At 36.0% G+C, this 5765-nt stretch overlaps 1 pseudogene; it reads left to right on the top strand.

Moving 5' to 3' along the window:
- Positions 1-1482: 1482 nt before the first annotated feature.
- Positions 1483-1597, top strand: LOC115220871 (annotated as a pseudogene).
- The last annotated feature ends 4168 nt before the right edge of the window (positions 1598-5765 follow it).

Raw genomic sequence — 5765 nt, 5'->3', positions numbered from 1 at the left:
TCTGAGTTCAAATTCCGCCGAGGTCGACTTTGCCTTTCATCCTTTCGGGGTCGATAAATTAAGTACCAGTTGAACACTAGCGTTGATGTAATCGACTCATCCCCTTCCCCAAAACGTTGCCCTAGTGACAAAATTTGAAATCATTATTATAAATGTTCTAAACGCCATGCAGACGAAGTCAAGACATGTACATACGTAAGTACGTGAGTGTGTTTGTGTCTTTGTGTGTGTGGAGGGGTACACAAAATGTGAATTCCATGTTATATAATAGCTGTAAATCACACGATTATGGTTATTTACCTAATTTATTTGCATCAAACACTTAGGGTCAACTGAGACGTATTTACAAGTGATATAGAAACTACACTCACACAGTGCTATGAACTCAACCTTTCAATTTTATAGGATATTGTGTTTTACCGTATCCATTACTGCATAAATCAGTTTGCTGTACAAGTTTGGGCTTTAAATCACATAGCAGATTTGCTGTCGAAATACGGTAACACTATCCGGTTGATATTTCGGCTAACTATCTCTTCAGTTAGTTACTGAATATAGATTTATACTATACCAAAATCGTTACTGATTAAGTTTAATTCCCTGTCGAAACTTAAGTGAATAAACCTAAATATTTCCTTATTTTACTTAGAAGAATATTGGCTATATTTTTGTACGCATTGTTAGTGTATACATTATTTTAGCAAAACAACTAAACATCAATTATTATTTTTCCGTATCAAAAACTTAGGAAATTAAATGCTCTTTGGGGAAATTTTGAGAATGTTATATAATTGACACGGATGACAGGTTTTGTTTTCCTAACTCAAACAAAACCAGTTAAAACTGCAGAAACATTTTAATACCGGGGTGGTTTGAATTATCATACACAATCGGTTGGAAAAGAAAGAATAATAAAAAATATCGCCTAAGGAACTTTTTGTCATAATGATTTTTTCTGTTATAAATATGTCAATAAAGACAGTAATACCGAACCTGTTTTATATTTTTAACAGTCTGTAAATGTAAACCTGACAATAAAGTTCTCGATGGGTATTAAAAATATATATATAAATGAAATTTAACCAATAGAAGAGGACTAACTAGAATTAAGAAAAATGCTTTTAGTCGAGGTATCATAGAAATCAATCAAACTTAATGAAATTAACAATGTAAATACATTGAAGCAAAAGTAAAGAAACATGTAAACAAATAAAATCTGTCTTCTGAAAATCGGTTTTTCTTACTTATAAAAATGGATATACAAGTCTGAGGAAATCTTAATTGTAACTCGACCCTGCAAGGAAGTCACAGCGTTGTGAATCAACGTGAGAAAACTCTCTCAAATCACACAATCTACCACTCTCTTACTATCTCTCTCCTCACTACATTCGTGCTTATGTACATATATAAATAGATAAAGGTATACACACGCACACACACATACACACATACACACACACACACACACATACATTCACTCATATTTACAGCCATATCACGTTGAAAACGCTGGTTCTCGTCCGATCACCGATGTGAAGCAACGCTGAGCTTAGTACTTAGATGGGTGACCGCTTTGGAAACCTAGGATCTGTAAACATCATTAAGCACAGTAGTGCACCAAGCGGACCGCAGCTATATGGCTGAAGGGAATAACAAAAAAGAAGATATACATATACATATATATATATATATATATATATATATATAGGGAGAGTTTACGAAAAAAACAAAAGACGAAGACAGGTGCTGTACAAAACAAACAGATGTATTAGTATAACGCTCAGGAATAGAAAAAGTATTTTACGTTTCGAGCCTACGCTCTTCTACAGAAAGGGACACAAAACAAACAAGGAGAGAAACAAGGAGAGAAATAAATGTGTGTAGTGGCTAACGATCTATCTATCTATCTATCTATCTATCTATCTATCTATCTATCTATCTATCTATCTATCTATCTATCTATCTATCTATCTATCTATATATATATATAATATATATATATATATATATATATATAGGAGCCATAAAAATCAGGAGGTATTATTTAACGATTTGATAATCTTAGGATTACGGCAGTTTCGCAGCTTACTTCATGTAGTATTTTCAACGTGGTATAAATTATGTTTACATGATTACCTTAATATGCATGTTACGCATTATACAATATAGTTGTATATTCCCCATCGCAAATAATCAATGCTGTTCCAAAGGATAAACATCCCCTGTGTATACTCAGCGTGTCGTAAAAGGACTAACAGAGGTTGAGGTAGGATGTGCTCTCCAGCTTCATAAAACCCACATCAATAATAATCACTTGCATAGATCCCCAAATTTTCTCTTCCTCAACCACTTGTAGGGCAGGTTGTTCAAAAGACCCCAGAGGACAGGAGGGGTTAGAGTGTTGTCGCCTGATTGGTGCAAAGTTGTCATCCGCTAGGAATAGGAAATCTCGGCTTAACCTGTAGAGGCATATTCGGATGGAGACCTGGGATGTTCTCTTTCTGAAGGATGATTTTTCACTTACCCGTAATGTCTTTGGAACTCAGCCGTTTGCGAGTTACTGTGGCGGCTTTTCCAGCGGTGCGTCGGCCAGGGAGGTGTGACATCTCAACAGGTGGTTACACCTATTACTTGTCTGGGCTTTCTGATGGCTCGTATACTGGTGTGGTAGCAGTTGCAGTGGCTGAATGGCTGGTTCCAATGGTTCGAGATGTAACACCTGTGAACGAGAGTATTATGTGGTTGAGGATTCAACATTCTCATGTTTTAGTTGCAGTATATGCACCTTACAGGGACACACCCTTGATCCTGCGAGATTTCAGCGCATCAACTAGGATTGACAGAACGGAATACGAGAGCATTGTTGGTACTTTTGCTACTGGTGCTAGGAAAAAAAGTGGTGTGATGCTCCTTTACTTTGCAAAAAACCTTGGTCTTCAAATTGCTGAACCGTATGATTGGACTTGATTTGTTAATAATGAGTGTGTAAGAAAGTAGATCGATCATGTATATGTAGATGACCACTGGAGACTCATACAGATCTGCAGGGTTTTCCAAATGATCGTTTGTTGGGCATCGAATACAAGCTTGTGGCTGAACTGAGATTGCGGCTGAACACGTAAGAAGCAATAGCCTGGATGTTGATAGGCTCAAAGACAACAGTGTAAGCAGGATTTATTCGCAGCAACTTGGGACTATGACACCTACGGCTGGCTCCTCGTCTGATCCAGTGGGAATGTGGGAAACCTAGATCGTTAGCATGCTGGGCGTAATACTTAGTGGCATTTCGTCTGTCATTACGATCTGAGTTCAAAATGCGCTCAGGTCGACTTTGCCTTTCATCCTTTTGCGGTCGATAAATTAAGTACCAGTGAAACACTGGGATCGATGAAAATCGACTAGAAACAATAATTATTATTCATTTATTTATCCTTATTATTATTTTAGTTGATAAAATAAAGTTCCAGTTCAGTGAAACAGATTCATAAAATTGCTAGAGCTTTGGACAGAATACCTCGCAGTATTTAGATCCTGATTTTGCCTGCGACAACTCTGGCAATACGATACAGCGGACCTTTTATTTGCATAGGTTACCATCGGTGCTGGGCAGCAGCATCTGTTGCATGAGCCAATTCTAAAGACAAATGTTAGCTTTTCATTAAAAAATATGTAAACCAGTGTTCTTTTCATGTGCCTTCCTCAAGAAGCAAAATTCTCATACAAATTTCTATATTTCATTATAGTGAGTGTTGACATGGCAGCGAGCTAGCAAATTCGGCAGAGCATCGAAGTGACTGATTTTCTTTCTTTCTTATTTTCTTATTTAATTATTTATTTAATTATTTGTCACTCTGAGATCAAATTCCACCGAGATGCACTTTGTCTTTTACCCTTTCGAGCACCATAAAATAAAGTCCCATTTAATATTGTGTCAGATTTCTTCAGCCAACTTCTTCCATCAAATTTGTTGGCTATATTCCTGAATCATAATTATATCGTGATTTTGCACGCCGAAAAAATAAACAACAGCCTGGATTGTGTTCAAATTTTGACAGATTTAACTTAGTCTTTCATCCCTTCTATGGTCCAATAAAAGCTAAATTACTTTATCCTGTTAAGACTTGAACTTTGAAAGTAAAAACCTGATATTCAACACCATTAATTATATTGTACAGGACAATTGAATATGACATTTAATATTAAAAAGACAAAGGGCAGCCAACAGCTTTCAGTAGTTGAAGATGTTAAACTTAATTGTTTATCTAAATGTCCAACAAGTTAGAGCTACAAACAAATTTATTTACCGTATTTGTTTTGTTGCTGTTGTTGTTTAGTACCATGTCAACTTTGAAGAAACTGAGGTAAAATCAAAGTCGGAACAATCTTACAATTTAAACAGGCATTATCTAAAATGTCCTATCCTTTTTTCTTTTTACTGTGATATTGTGTGATTTGTGAGATATTTGGCTGCTATTTCTAGTAAATCAAACAAACTCGTAGAAACTTCCCATTTGTTCATGTCTACGTTATTTTACAGGCGTTGGGGATGTTGTGATAAATATTTCTTCTTGACGACACTACTAAGCACAAACTCAAGCATATTAACACCTTGGCCAAAGCTGTTAAGTCTTTAAGTTGTCTGGGATCAATCTAATTGACCATTCCGTATCTCCCCACAAAATTGTGGCTCTGTGCCGAAATAAGAAATTATTATTGTGATCATCATTATCAACCTCCATAACATCATCGTCATCATAAGCATCATCATCATCAACATGAACGTCAGCTTCAGCATCATCATCACCAGCAGCAGCTGTAGCATTTCTGTTGTTGGAAATAGTAGTAGTGTTTGTTGTTGTAATTGGCAAACATCTCTTTCTGGACCTAACTTGCCACTATCGGGAGAGAATGAAGATGTAGTAGACAGTTGTACTCGCCAATTTTAAAGACAAATGAATTGTCGAACCGTGAAATTTCCACGCTGAGTACTTCTTTCAAACATTGACAATAAAATAAATAAGTATATTAAAATAAAAAGAAAGAAGATAAATAGAAAAGATAGTGTCTGATCGAAGATAATCAGTGCTTGGGAAACAATTTGACCATAAGATTAAATATATTTGTCTAACAGCACTTTCGTTGCTATGGTACAAGATCTGTGGACGAGTTCCAGGGATCTCATATAGTCTATATGGTTGAAAAAGCAGAAGAGTGAAAATATAGGAAAAGGGAGAGAGACAGAGAGAGAGAGAGAGAGAGGAGAGAGAGAGAAAGAGAGAGAAAGAGAGAGAGAGAGAGATGTAGTGAAATAGAGACAGCGCATTGGATAAAGAGGATATATAAATAAGAAGTATAGAAGTGCTTAAAGTGAAAGAGATGAAAATAAGATATATATATATATTTATATATATATATATATTGTGTGTGTGTGTGACAATTTCAAGTTGTTGAACATATATGCCTAGCTCACCATAATTTCTTTGCGTATATTTTGTGATGTTCTCATCGATGATAGATAAATAGATGGCTACAGGAAGCGAGAGAGAGAGAGAGAGAGAGAGAGAGGGAGAGAGAGAAAGAAAGAGAGGGAGAGAGAGTTAAGAAAAGAAAGAAAGAAGAGTGGGAGAGTGAAAGCGAGAGAGCGCGCAGGGAAATATATAAAGAATCAGACAGGCAGAGGGGGAAAAGCGAGGAAAAATAGTTTTACAGAAATAAAGTAAACAATAGACAGATATAGAAAATATCTAAAGAAGGCTGTGAAGGAA

Source organism: Octopus sinensis, linkage group LG1 (assembly GCF_006345805.1).
Source record: "Octopus sinensis linkage group LG1, ASM634580v1, whole genome shotgun sequence".
Classification (NCBI taxonomy): Eukaryota; Metazoa; Mollusca; class Cephalopoda; order Octopoda; family Octopodidae; genus Octopus; species Octopus sinensis.
This window is presented reverse-complemented; position numbering and strand designations above follow the sequence as displayed.